The sequence below is a fragment of the Sciurus vulgaris genome (genome assembly GCF_902686455.1).
Source record: "Sciurus vulgaris genome assembly, chromosome: 15".
Classification (NCBI taxonomy): domain Eukaryota; kingdom Metazoa; phylum Chordata; class Mammalia; order Rodentia; family Sciuridae; genus Sciurus; species Sciurus vulgaris.
This window is the reverse complement of record NC_136476.1, coordinates 3,846,373-3,861,851: the sequence shown is the minus strand read 5'-3', so window position 1 is coordinate 3,861,851 and position 15,479 is coordinate 3,846,373.

Sequence of the window (15,479 nt, the reverse complement as noted above, 5' to 3'; positions counted from 1 at the left end):
CTCAACCTGACTGATCTCTAAGGGTAAACATGCAAGTAGGGCCTCAGGGGTATCTCACAATATGACCCATCCCATGATTGCTGAGAGGAGGATGATCACATTAAGTATCTTTGCCATTCTCAGAAAAAATAATTCAGTTCTCTGTACCCCCCAATTTAAGCTACAGATGGTCTCTGTGTTCTGAACCTCCTCTCTGGTGTGTCTGCTGGAGGGCCAGATGCCAGATTTACCTTTCGGCTCTCCAGGAGAACACTTTGTATCCCATGAAAAAGCCCACCAGTCCTACTGCCTGCGTGTAGATAAACACATTTTAAAGAAACCATTTAAAGAAACCATTTAAAGAAACTCTTACTTCACTACCCTGCCCTGATTTGTCTTATCCTAAGGTAGACCCCAAAAGGATAGGCAATATGAATGTTTGAATTTTCAGGTCTGGGGGAAAAAAATGAATCTCATTTACTACTAAGGGAAATTTTTAGTTTGAAAACTTGGTGAGGGAGCATGTCCTAGCCATTTCGGATGTACTGTGCCACTTTCTTCAATTATAAACATCCATATACCTTTTCTGTGGGAAGACCTGGTTTCTTAGTACTTTGGGTGTTATTTAGGTTTCCTGAGAAGCTGAGAATTTCAGCTTCTGAAGATGAGTGAAAGTGGAGTATGGACAGGAACTTGGTCTTAGAGTTTGGCCTATCACATCTGGGAGGTAAGGAGGAGGTTGGGAGAAAGGTATGTTTTGGGGAAGATTCAAAACTTTTTATATTTCTTATATTGACATGCTATTGGACACGCAAGTGGAGATGTCAATTTCAGCTGAATTTATGAGGTTGGAACCAGAGTTGAAGATAGAAATTTTGGATTTACCGTCATTTAAATTAAGGGTGATTCACTTTTTTGTGTTGTGGACACCCCTGGTTGTCTGGTGTTCTCGTCTAAGAATGACACACATAAGATTATAAGGAGGGTGCTGGAGATGTAGCTCAGTGGTAGAGCACTTGCCTAGCATGTGCAAGGCCCTGGGTTTGATCCCCAGTGACATGGTTCACCAGCTGCTGAACCACATAGCCAGCCCACTAATCCATGCTGAGAAGCAGCAGTGAGGCAGCCGTGGAGTTGTGGAGCGGTGGAACAGTGGCTTGGGCAGGCTGGAGCACAGGTTGTGAGCACGTGCAGGGGCCACACAGAGGCCACTGTGCCCGCATGAGCCTGAGGCCCAGCTGGCCAGGGCAGAGAGAAACCAGGGTGCACTTGTCCGGGTTCTCTCTGCCACGTCCCGCGTGGAGGAGGAAGGGTTGACTGCCGGAGGAGGAAGTTGGCTGTTTTTCTGTATCTATTACTCAAAAAAGTTATCTACTCAATAAACACATGAGAATCAATACTCTTTTTATGAGAGCGGGTGTTATGGGTCTGGCCATACCTACTCTGCTTCTTTACAACAACCAAGTCACCCAACTCTCTTTTATTTTATTTATGCTGGTAAAAGGGGGCAAGGACTGGGAGGAGCTTCTTCTGTGATGGACAGGATAGGGTGGAATCAGGGGAGCCATTCTCCTAGGGTGAAAATTCCAGGAGACAGGGAACCACTCCCACGCAGTGCCACCTACTTCCCAGTGGTTCCTAGAAGCCAGGCCTCTGCAAGTCACATGGCTCAAGCTAGTCTGATTCTGCTATATAAGGACGGTTTCCCACATGCACTGACCTGTTGTGCTGGGGCAGCCCTGCCTGGGCCTATGTGGACACCTGCTCCACATAGCACTGCAGCCCAGAACACCAAGCATTCATGATCAAATGGTCAACCTCTCACTTTCCAACAAGCTGGGAGAAAACGGAATGTGGGGCAGACTTGAAGCGATTGCAGGGCTGACGAGTAGTGTTGGTACTTTGCCAAACCCCGATTAGCATAGCATTGATCCAGTGCTATACAAACTCCTAGACTACTATACTCAGGAGGCAACCTGATATCAGGTCTCTTCTTGCCTTGTAAGCATTCTGTTTCTGTTCTTGAATAAATCCTACTCCTTTCACTCTTGCTTTTCATTCCGTGAATTTCTTTCTTGGGATTTGTGAGACAAGAACCTGGGAAGACGTTGGCGGTGAGCTGTTGTGGTCTGCTGCAACACTGGAGGTCGTAGCCCACCTTCAAGAGCTGCAACACATTTCGAGGCTGCAGAGGTCTGCAGCCTATGCAGACCCCACTGGCTCTAACAGAAGCAGAGAAACTCTGGTTTTACCAGCACCACACACACACACACACACACACACACACACACATTATGAAGGAAAACACTGAAATGTAATTAGGCATTTAAAAATTGTGATACAACAATATAATATGCTTCTGTATTGATAGATTAAATAACAGACTGGTGATCCTACTAACTGCTGTAATTTTAAAGTAATAACAAAATAAATATTTTTAGAAATCTGAAACAACTGTAATGTAATATGAAAATGTTTGTGATTTCTCTTGGTGAAAAAAGTCATAGGTATTATAAATACTACTTTATTCATGAATGAAACACTAAATTTCAGGTGGATATTAATGAAAACAGGATATATCCAAGTTCATGGATCCCACCAATGGTGCCTAAAGTTACAGAACATTATGAAATCAACTACTATATACATGGATAAGAAGCACATGGCTCCAAGAAGGAAGCTCTGGGACATTCTGGCAATAGGCGGGTGAGGCAGAGGTGGAGGAGCTCAAAGGAGACAGGGAAGACTCTGGCAGTGAGGCAGGAGAGAATCAGGAGAGAAGAGTCGAGAATCCAAGACAAGAAACGTCTTTGGGAGGGACCAGAGTGTGGCATTATCTGTAATCCCTCCTGGGATTTGCTATGTACATGATCTATTTAGATTCTTCTCTACTGCATCATTCTCATTGTTCATTCATTCAGTTAGCTGATATTGTTTTTGAATTCAAATAATAGGCGTTCGAGGACTGGGAATTCAGAAATAATGGCCTCTTACTCTCTATCAGGCATTCAGTATTCATGAATTTAATCCTTACAACAACCCCATCATATATACTTTTTAAAAAAAAATTGATTCATTGTACACAAATGGGGTAAAACTTTCGTTTCTCTGGTTGTACACCAGGTAGAGTCACGGTGTTTGCGTAATCATACATGTACATAGGGTAATGATGTTTGTCTCATTCTATTATATTCCTTCCCTGCCCCCTTCCCACCCATTTTCCTCTATACAATCCATCCTTCCTCCATGCTTGCTTCCCTGCCCCCCCGATAAGTATTATCATCCACTTATCAGAGAAATCATTTGGCCTTTGGTTTTTTGGGATTGGCTTATTTCACCTAGCATGATATTCTCCAATTCCATCCCTGTACCTGCAAATGCCATAATTTAATTCTTCTTTATGGCTGAATAATATTCCATTGTGTATATATACCACAGATTCTTTATCCATTCATCAATTGAAGGGCATCTAGGTTGGTTCCACAATCTAGAAATTGTGGATTGAGCAGCTATGAACATTGATGTGGCTGTATCACTGTAGTATGCTGATTTTAAGTCCTTTGGGTATACACCAAAGAGTGGGATAAATGGGTCAAATGGTGGTTCCATTCCAAGTTTTCTAAGGAATCTCCACACTGCTTTCCAGAGTGGCTGCACCAATTTGCAGCCCCACCAGCAATGTATGAATGTACCTTTATCCCCACATCTTCTCTAACACCTATTGTTGCTTGTATTCTTGATAATCGCTATTCTAATTGGGGTGAGATGGAATCTTAGGGTAGTTTTGATTTGCATTTCTCTTATTACTAGAGATGTTGAACTTTTTTTCGTATATCTGTTGATTGCTTGTAGATCTTCTTCTGTGAAGTGTCTGTTCATTTCCTTAGTGCATTTGTCGATTGGGTTATTTGCATTCTTGGTGTAAAGTTTTTTGAGTTCTTCATAGATTCTGGAGATTAGTGCTCTATCTGAAGTGTTTGTGGCAAAGATTTTCTCCCACTCTGTAGGCTCTCTCTTCACATTGTCAATTGTTTCCTTTGCTGAGAAAAAGCTTTTTAGTTTGAATCTATCTCAATTATTGATTCCTGCTTTTATTTCTTGTGCTTTGGGAATCATGTTAAGGAAGTATGGTCCTAAACTGACATGATGAAGATTTGGACCTACTTTTTCTTCTATTAGGTGTAGAGTCTCTGATCTATTCCGAGGTCCTTGATCCATTTTGAGTTGAGTTTTGTGCAGGGTGAGAGATAGGGGTTTAGTTTCATTCTGCTGCATATGGATTTCCAGTTTTCCCAGCACCATTTGTTGAAGAGGCTATCTTTTCTCCATTGCATGTTTTTGGCACCTTTGTCTAGTATGAGAAAACTGTATTTATGTGGGTTTGTCTCTGTGTCTTCTATTCTGTACCTTTGGTCTACCTGTCTATTTTGGTGCCAACACCATGCTGTTTTTGATATTATTGCTCTGGTATTGTGATACCACCGGCTTTGCTCTTTCTGCTAAGGATTTCTTTAGCTATTCTGAGTCTTTTATTCTTCCAAATGAATTTCATGATTGCTTTCTCTAATTCTATGAGGTATGTCATTGGGATTTTAATTGGAATTGCACTGAATTTGTATTCTGCCTATCCAAGAACATGGGAGATCTTTTCATCTTCTAAGGTTTTCTTTAATTTCTTTCTTTAGTGTTGTCTAGTTCTCATTGTAGAGGTCTTTCACCTCTTTTGTTAGATTGATTCCCAAGTACTTTTTTTTTTTGAGGCTATTGTGAATGAGGAAGTTTTCTTAATTTCACTTTCAGAGGATTCATCACTTATGAATAGAAATACATTAGATATATAGGTATTGATTTTGTATTCTGTTACTTTGCTGAATTCATTCATGAGTTTTAGAAGTTTTCTGGTGAAATTTTTTGGCTCCTCTAAGTATAGAATCATGTCATTGGTAAACAGTGACAGCTCAAGTTCTTCTTTTCCTATTCATATCCCTTAAATTTCTTTGGACTGTCTAATTTCTCTGACTAAAGTTTCAAGGATGATGTTGAATAGAATTGATGAAAGAGGGCATCCCTGCCTTGCTCCAGTTTTTAGGGGGATTGCTTTCTGTTTCTCTTCATTTAGAATGGTGTTGGCTGTGGGCTTAGCATAGATAGCCTTTACAATGTTGAGGTGTGTTCCTATTATCCCTATTTTTTCTAGTGTTTTGAGCATGAAGGGGTATTTAATCAAATGCTTTTTTGGCATCTATTGAAATAATCATATGATTCTTAACTTTAAGTCTGTTGATGTGGTGAATTATATTTATTGACTTCTGGATGTTGAACCAACCTTGCATCCCTGGTATGAAACCCATTTGCTCATGGTGCACTATCTTTTTAGTATGTTTTTATATGCGATTTGCTAAAATTTTGTTAAGAATTTTCACATCTATGTTCATTAGGGATATTGGTCTGAAGTTTTCTTTCCTCAATTTTCTTTGTCTGGTTTTGATATCAGGCTGATACTAGCTTTATAGAATGAGTTTGGAAGGGTTCCTTCCTTTTCTATTTCATGGAATACTTTGAGGATTATTGGAATGAGTTCTTCTTTGAAGGTCTTGTAGAACTTGACAGAGAATCCATCAGGTCCCAGACTTTTCTTGGTTGGTATGCTTTTGATGTCTTCTTCTATTTCATTGCTTGAGATTGATCTGTTTAAATTGTGTATGTCTTCCAGATTCAGTTTGTGTGCATCATATGTCTCTAGAGACCTGTAGATGTCCTCAAGATTTTCTATTTTGCTGTAGTATAGATTTTCAAAATAGTTGCTAATTATGTTTTGTATTTCAATAATGTCTGTCATGATATTTCCTCTTTCATCACAAATTTTAGTAATTTGAGTTTTTCTCTCCTTCTCTTTGTTAGTGTGGCTAAGGGTTTATCAATTTTGTTTACTTTTTCAACGAATGAACTTTTTGTTTTGTCAATTTTTTGAATTTTTCTTTTGTTTCAATTTCATTGATTTCAGCTCTGATTTTTAACTATTTCCTGTCCTCTATTACTTTTGGTGTTGATCTGTTCTTCTTTTTCTAGGGCTTTGAACTGCAGTGTTAGGTCGTTTATTTGTTGATTTTTTCTTCTTTTATTGACTGTGCTCCATGCAATGAATTCTCCTCTTAGTACTGCTTTCATAGCATCCCAGAGACTTTTTTTTAATCCCAGAGATTTTGATATGTTGTATCGTTGTTCTCGTTTACTGCTAAGAATTTTTTTTATCTCCTCTCTGATGTCTTCTGTTATCCATGCATCATTTAATAGGATATTATTTAGTCTCCAGGTGTTAGTTTCTGTTTTTTATTTTATCATTGATTTCTAATTTCATTCCATTATGATCTGATAGAAGACAAGGGAGTATCTCTATTTTTTGTATTTGCTAAGAGTAGCTTTGTAGCATAACACATGGTCTATTTCCATGTGCTACTGAAAGGAAAGTGTATTCGCTCATTGATGGATGGAATATTCTACATATGTCTGTGAAGTCTAAATTATTGATTGTGTTATTGAGTACTATGACTTCTTTGTTCAATTTTTGTTTGGAAGATCGTCCAATGATGAGAGGGGTGTGTTAGTCACCTAGTATTATTGTGTTGTGGTCTATTTGATTCCTGGAATTAAGAAGGATTTGCTTTACCTACATGGATGTGCCATTGTTTGGGCATAAATATTTATGATTGTTATGTCTTGCTGATTTATGCTTCCCTTAAGCAGAATGAAATGTCCTTCTTTATCCCTTCTCACTAACTTTGGCTTGAAGTCTGCTTTATCTGATATAAAGATGGAAACCCCCACTTTTTTACTGAGTCCATGTGCTTGGTACGTTTTTTTCCATCCTTTCACCTTTAGTGTGTGGGTATCTTTTTCTATGAGATGAGTCTCTTGAAGTCAGTGTATTGTTGGATCTTTCTTTTTAATACAATCTGCCAGTCTGTGTCTTTTGATTGATGAACTTAGGCCATTAATATTCAGGATTATTATTGAGACATGACATATTCCTGGTCATTTTGGCTTATTTTTTGTTTTTAACTTGACTAGGTTTCTCCTTTAATTGATTATTCCTTTAGGGTAGTTTTTCCCTTTGCTGACTTACATTGTTGTATTTCATTTCTTCCTCATGGAATATTTTGCTGAGAATGTTCTATAGTGCAGGCTTTCTATTTGTAAATTCTTTTAGCTTTTGTTTATCATGGAAAGATTTTATTTCATCATCAAATCTGAAGGTGAGTTTTGCTGGGTAAAAGATTCTTGGTTGGCATTCATTTTCTGTCAGAGTCTGAAATTTGTTGTTTCAGGCCCTTCTAGCTTTTAGGATCTGGGCTGAGAAATCTACTGATATCTATATTAATTTCCTGTATATGTAATCTGATGCTTTTCTCTCACAGTCTTTACAATTCTACCCTCATTTTGTATGTTAGGTATTTCCTTTATAATGTGACTTTGTGTGGATCTGTTGTAATTTTGTACATTTGGTGTCCTGTAAGCCTCTTGAATTTGATTTTCCATTTCATTCTTCAGATTTGGGAAATTTTCTGATATTATTTCATTGAATAGATTTTTCATTCCTTTGGTTTGTGTCTCTGTGCCTTCCTCAATCCCAATAATTCTTAAATTTGATCTTTTCATAATATCTCATAATTCCTGGAGATTCTGTTCGTGATTTCTTACCATCTTCTCTGTTTGGTCAACTTTGTTTTCAAGATTAAATATTTTGTCTTCGTTGTCTGATGTTCTGTCTTCTAAATGATCTATTCTGTTGGTGATGCTTTCTATTGAATTTTTAATTTGGTTTATTGTTTCCCTCATTTCAAGGATTTCTGTTTTTTTTTTTTTCCAGAATCTCTATCTCTTTATAAAATGATCTTTTGCTTCCTGCATTTTCTCTTTTAACTGTTGATTGGTGTGATCATTCAATGCCTGCATTTTCTCTTATCTCATCATTTGCTTCTCGGATCATTTTAATTACATACATTCTGAACTCCCTTTCTGACATTTCTTCTACCACGCGTTATTGGATTCTATTGATATAGCTTCTAGGTTTGTTTGGGACACTTTCTTCCCTTGTTTTTTCTTGTTGTTCATGTATCCTCCCCTCTATCGGTGTGTATCTGAGGTATTGCAGTTTACCCTCTATAGACTTGTAGTGACTCTGCAGATTTCCAATACTTCACCTTGAAGTGAGAGATCAATATTAGCAGCACATGATACAAACAATATGCATCCTCATGTGTGCTAGGTGAGTGTGCTCTACCATTGAGCCACAACCCCAGCCCCAACAATATGCATCCTTAATCCAAATAGTCCCTATTAAGATATTAACAGTATTGTCTTAATAAAGAGATGATGAGTTCGATTATTATCTACAGCATAAACAATAGGTTTGCAATAACAACCACAATTTCTAATGGTGGACAAAGAAGATGGAGGGGGTGGAGGATGTAAAGTTAATGAGATAAGAAGTGAGTCTACAGAGATACTACGTCATAGGAATAGTGAAAACAGAATTAAAAGAAATTGGTTGTTAGCATGAGAAAAGGGAGAAGGAGTCTCCAAGGAAACAGATAGATAAGAGGAAAATAAAGAGAGTGAGAAAAATAATAAAGAGAGAAAAAAAGTAGGAATAATACGAGGCGTAATAGGAATAATTATAATAGCACTACTAATACAAAAATTCTACAATAAAACTATACTGTACTGTTTAAACTTCCTAGTATTCATCAGCCTGATGCTTATAGGTACTTGATAATGTGGTGTCCCAAGAAGGGAGCTGCCCCACTAGGGATGGTGGCCTCTAGGTCAGGAATAATCCACCATAGTAGACAGAGGTGACCCCACCTGTTGCTAGATGGTCAGCCGCAGCGTGGGCGCTAGACCCCATAGGCGCCAAGCTGGGTCGCCCCCATCATATGTATTTTATTGCTACTCCTGAGACATGAAATTGAGGCATGAGAGGGTAAATAATTCATACAAAGAAATGGATGGAACCTGGGTTTGGACCTGGCTCTGAGTCCTACACCTGAACCACCTTGCTATAAACAAAACAAAGGCTCTGTCCTGCAATTTATCTGAGTCAATCCACTGGTGAGTCCTCCAATCAGAAGTCAGTTCTCTAAAGAATAAAATTAAAAGCAAAACCTCAAATTGTCTCTTGACTCCACACTGCCCCCATACCTCTATGTCAGCGCTTCAGCGCTGCTCCCTGCTCCTTTAACCGATCAACTTGTAAAAATAAAAGACTGGTTTTACTCTGCCTCTTCTCTCTGCCTTATCTCTCGCCAAGCGTACTCTGCTCCCCCTACTTCCTCAAGCTGCTCTTGTTAAAGACCCCAAGACTTCTGCAAAACCCAGATGGCTACTTCTCAGTGCTTATCTCTTAACTCCAGTCCACTTTCTGGAAACCTGTCTTTGACTCCTTACTCTCCTGGTTTTCCTCCTTCCTCACGGCTCACCAGAATCAGTCAAATGTATTGTCCACAGGGAAAAATAGTCTGGGCCCCACACTAGTCACTTTGAGTCAGAATGGGTGGTCTGGGTACTCATGTCCCATGGTTTTTAAATAAATTGTAGAAGTCAGGTTTTTTGTTTGTTTGTTTGTTTGGTAGAGATCCAAGTTTGTCTTTGACTTTACAAATTACCATTTTTTAAAATTGTAAACAAATGGTATACATCTTGTTTCTCTGTACAAGAAGTAGAGGCATACCATTTGTGTGACCATACATTTACATAGGGTAATAGTTTTTGATTCATTCTGTTATTTTTTCCTTCCCCCCCACCCCTCCAACCCCTCTTTTCCCTCTATACAGTCCCTCCTTCCTGCATTCTTGCCCCCTCCCACCTCCCATTATGTATCATCATCTGCTTATCAGCGAGATCATTTGTCCTTTGGTTTTTTGAGATGGGCTTATCTCACTTAGCATGATATTCTCCAGTTTCATCCATTTGCCTGCAAATGCCACAAATTACCATTTTTTACAGATTTTAATATTTCACAAATTTTTTAGAATTATATTTTCAATATTAAAATTTAAAAATTACTTTTAAAATAGAAAACAACAGGTATAACAAATAGGTTCATGGTATTGTGCTAGAATGTGGTTAGTGCTATGGAAGAAAAAAGGAAAAGTGAACTTGTTCATGCTCCATTTGTGTCAAAATGCATTCTGCTGTCATGTATAACTAATTAGAACAAAAAATAAAAACAGGAAAAGTTCAGCAGAAGATGGGGGATATTGGGAAGCCAGGGACAGGATGGCTCAGATCTGTTTCTAGGCTGATTCCACAGGTACAATCATCTGTTGGTATCCAAGGTGGGTGGGGATTGGTTTAGGAACCACTTGTAGATACCAAAACCTGAGTTGCTCAAGTTCATCACATAGAATTGCATAGTATTTGCATAAAACCTATGTACATCCTTCCATATGCTTTAAATTCTCTCTAATTTGTATATAATATCCAATACAATGTAAAAATGCCACACATGTAGCTGTTATACTGTCCTATCAAGGGATAATGACAAGGAAAGAAAGTCTATTTAGTGTTTAGTCAGATGCAATTTTTTGTAATATTTTTAAAATTAATTATTTTTTCTAATATTTTCGATCTGTGTGATTAGATCTTTGAATGTGGAACCCAGGGATACAGAAGGCCTGACAGCATGGATGGTTGACAAGTCACTGGGAAAAGCTATTTAAAATGCGTTAAGGCAGACGCAGGAAGATGTAGGAAGAGCTGCAGGTGGATCAGGGTGGAGGAACTGGGGGAGCAGGCAGAGGACTGGGTAGGGCCCTGCGGTGCATGACATGATCTCACTTTCATTTTGTTATGTTTTTGCTGTGTTGGAACCCAAGGCCTTGCACATGCTAGGCAAGCACTCTACCACTGAGCTGCACCCTGATGTACATTCAAAAAATGCTGCTCAGCTGTCGTAGAAAACTAACTGAACCCATCTCTTCTCAGTAGACATACTTCTAGGGCCACCTTCTGCTTTTGATTAGCTTAAGAAAATCTAATCAATTCTAAATACTGGCCCTGTCGGGCCTTGTTAGAGGTGATGTCAGATCTTTATTGTCCCCTAGTAGCCCTCATTTATCTTTATTTTGGCTCATGTCACCCTCGGTTTTAAACGTGGCATTCCTGGTGGTTTCCAGTTAGAGTTTGTCATTTTCAGAAAAATTTTCATTTTAAGTTATTATATACATCTGTTTCTTACAAATAATACATTTATGCATCTCTATTTATGTGGCTTTCCCCCATATTTGTTCTCATTCACTTCTGTAGGCTTGATAAATGCTGCAGGAAAACTTCATTCTGACAATATAATTAAGGTATGATTTTGTTGTATTTTCTTAACCTCTGTCACTCAAGGAGGGAGCAGAATAGAATTTATGTGGCTGGAAAAACAAAGTGGCAGTGATTTATTTATTATATCAGCCTATAGGAGGGTATTAGAATTTATTGGAACAAAATGTAAACATGGAAACTGGTCTCTAATTAGAACCTGGTTAGTATCACGTGCCTGGGAAGGTAGGGTAATGACTGGTAGAGCCCTAGAGACTGCTCTGATTTAAAAAACTAGGGATATACAACTAGAGAAACAAAATTTGTACCCCATTTGTGTACAACAAATCAAAATTTAAAAAACAGAACAAAACAGTAAATAAGGGATAAAGAGTCAAAGGGAAAATATTACATTAGGAAAAGAGAATTCTCACCCTTACTCAGAACAGACTGGTTGCTGAGCTCTCTGGCTGGTCTAGGAGTTAATGCCTTATCTATGGAATGATACTTGAATTCCTAAGCACGTCCTCCTTGATCCTCTATTGCTGTTGCAGCAAAAAGGCAGATAACTTTTAGGAACTTTGGAATCTTCTCTCTCTCTCTCTCTCTCTCTCTCTCTCTCTCTGTCTGAGTATGTTGCCCAGGCTAGTCTTGATCTCAAGTGATCATTTTGTCTTAGCCTCCCAAGTAGCTTGGACTACAGGTGTGCAGGTGTGCACCATTGCACCTGGCAAGTGGAATTCTCTTAACTCACCTCCATGCTGTCTTCAAATTATTGCCTTTACCTATCTGCAATTTTCTAAAACTTATTTGTCCTTGAAGGTACAAGGTATACTGAATTGGTCCCTTTAATGCAGTCCCATAAAACTTCGTATTGACAAAAATGGTTCACTTAGTCAAAGCCTGTATCTACCAGATTCCACAGAATAGTCTTTACAAGTGTTTCATTTATTCTTATTAATGATGTGGTATAAATATGGCTTTTAGTCCATTTTCCAGATGAGAAAACTGAGGCCCAGAAAAGTTAGGTATGGGTCCAAGTTTACACAAAATGGCAATAAGCCCAGCTCCTAACCTCTTCTTGAATGATTCTGGTCATATTTTGATTTGTATCATTGTTATTTGTTTATATGTCTGATTTTTCCTATGAACTTCTTAAAGAATAGGGCAATGTCATATTTGTCTTTAAGTTCTCTGTACTTCCCGGAATAGCTCCCTACACATAGGAGGGGAACAGTAGCTATGGGGTAGAGCAAATGGTACTCAGGGTGCTATCTGTTTGTACCTTGAATTTCCAAGGTTTTTCATACCCTCCAACAAAGGATATTATAATAAAAATTGTGAAAGAAATTAAGGGAAAGCAAAAGTTTGCCAAAACACTCCTTTTTCATCTTGGTTCTAAAACAAGTCACATGGTAATGAAGAAGGAAACACATCCATGGGGGGGGGGGGGGTCGTTCCCTTGGGAAGGGGTTCTCTTACATCTGATTCAAGAGTCCTTCATTATAAAGTTGTGTTGAAATCCAGTCCCCTTATAGATTAAAATGCTGGCAAGGTACAGCAATTTGGTTTCCTAGAGATGACGGACTTCATTAATCCAATATCAAACTGGGCTGGGCATTACTGAAAACAGATCTAGGAAGACCTTCCTTCCTTCCTTCCTTCCTTCCTTCCTTCCTTCCTTCCTTCCTTCCTTCCTTCCTTCCTTCCTTCCTTCCTTCCTTCCTTCCTTCCTCCCTTCACTGGGAATTAAACCTGCACTGAGCTATATCCCCAGCCCTTTAAAAATTTTTAATTTTGAGACAGGGTCTTGCTCTGTTGCCAAGACTGGCCTTGAACTTGCGATCTTTCTGCCTCAACTTCCCAAGTCACTGGGATTACAGGGATGCACACTGTGCCTATCTGGGAAGGGCTTTTTGATCTTCAAGATCAGTGGACGACTGGAAGAGCTCTCCGTGGCATTTGTTCCATGTGTACACAAGCAGTTGGAAGTAGCTGTCTGTAGGTACTTATGGTGCCAACCATAATAGAACCCCTGTCTTAAATTAGTTAGGAAATTATCTCTGCTTTCCTTTATAGATTGATATCTATGTATGTATACTCAGACAAGACATTCCTTTGTTTTGCTTGTTTTTGAAGTTTATAGAAATGTTACCGTAACTGCATATATCCATCTGAAACTTGTCACTTTGCTTTTTTCCCCTCAACATTACTTCCTAGATTCAATTCATCCATGTTGAGGCTTGTAGCTATGTTATTTTTATTGCTGTGTATTATTCCATTGTGTCAATATACCATCAGTTCACAGTCTTCTGTTGACAGACATTTGAATGGGTCCAGTTCTTTATATCAGGAACAATGCTGCTCAGAACATCTTTGAATGTTTTTGGCTGGGCCAATACACACATGCCTATAGTTCCTTCCTTTTGGAGGCAGGAAGATCTCACGTTTGAGGCCAGCCTTACTTAGTGAGACTGTGTTTCAAAATTAAAATAAATAAATAAATAAAAAGATCTGGGAATGTACCTCAGTGGTAAAGCACCCCTAAGTTCAGTCCCCAGTACCACAAACAAACAAAACAAAAAATCCCAGAACCAAAAGGAATATGTTTTTGGTGTACAGGTACAAGAGTTCTTAGGGTATATATTTAGGAGAGAAATTGGTCCTGAACTTTTCAAGATAGTGCACAATTGTTTCCCACTGGAAACCATATTTTCACAAATATGGAGAAGGCAAAGGGAGGAAGAGGGAAGGAATGAGACGGGTGGGGGAAAGTGTAGATGGGAGAGCAGGTTCAGGACATTTTAGGCATAGGCAGACTCTCTAGAGTGGGCCTGAATTGAGCTGGGTGGAAAACCAAGACTGGAGCAGCGTGGGAGGGGAAATTAGCAGTGTAGCGAGAGAACTGGGAAAGCCAGGAAAAAGCATTTTATTTCATTCAATGTGGTGGGACGCTACCAGAGAATTTTAAGTTGTGGAGTGGATGTGTTTTGATTTACATTTGTAAGTAACATTCTGGCTGCTCTGTAGATACTGGGTTAGTGCTGGAAGTGGGAGGAGCTGAGTCTATTGGGTCAGTTCAAGAACCCAGGGACCCAGCAGTGTGGAGGTGCCGGAGCCAACTGGGTTGGGGGCTAGAGAGCGGGTACCTGTGGTAGAGAGGTAAGACCTGCTGTAGCAGCAGAGGTGAGCCGAGAGGAAAGGCAAGCAAGCATCAAGGCTCAGTCAGAGTCCCTCCAGCCTGTTCAACCTCCTGATTTCTTCTCAAATGTGCGCGTCCCTTCTTTTTCCATTTCACTACCCCATCTCATTCTCTCTCACCTTGACTGCTGCAAGAAGGCGATGACCATCTCGTCCACGGGCCTCATGCCTGCCCTCTCCTACTCGTCCCTCCGTCTTCACATAGCAGAAAAGGTTATTTTTCTAGGGGCCTGGGTGTGTGGCTCAGTGGTGGAAGTCTCTGGGTTCAATCTCCAGCACGCACAGAAAAAGGAAAAAGAAAAAAAGAAAAAAGATAAGTCCCCCCACCCCCATCAATGATTTTCCTAAACAAAACTAATCTCATTACTGCTCCTTAAAATTCTTCAATGAGTCCCTAAATGCCCTTAGAGCAAAGCCCTTTTCCTTTGGATAGGGAAAGGAATTATAATATTAAGTACTTTACATACATGGAACCTTCATTTAATCCCTTCTAGAATCCCATGAAAAGTGATTATCCCTATTTTATGAGTAATAAGCTGGGGCTAGAGGTGAAGGAATTTGCCCATGATCACAGGGTAACAGGAGCCTATTTACATAATCCAGTGGTTCCCAAACATGGCCAAATGGACCCTTACTGGGGGTGGAGAAGCCCCCAGGACAATAGTATCCAATATACTGGGAGAGTGGCTGAATTCTTTCCTCCCTCCCTTCCCTCTTCTTCTGTTGTCTCTGCCCATTCTTCTTCTATCTCTCCCCTCTCTCCCCTGTACTGGTTCTTTCTCTCCCGTACTTTTTAGGAGATTCTGAGGATCTGTTCATTTGGGCACCTGATGAGAACTCTGGTCTCGGGCTCCGCTTTGACCATCCAGAGCCCACTTGCTTCCTCTCCCAACCCTGCTTCCCTCTCTGCCACTGACAGGGTTGCCTGTGGCTGGCTCCAAGGACTTTTGAGAGCTGCTTTTTACAGATTCCAGATTCTGTGGGTTGCTAAG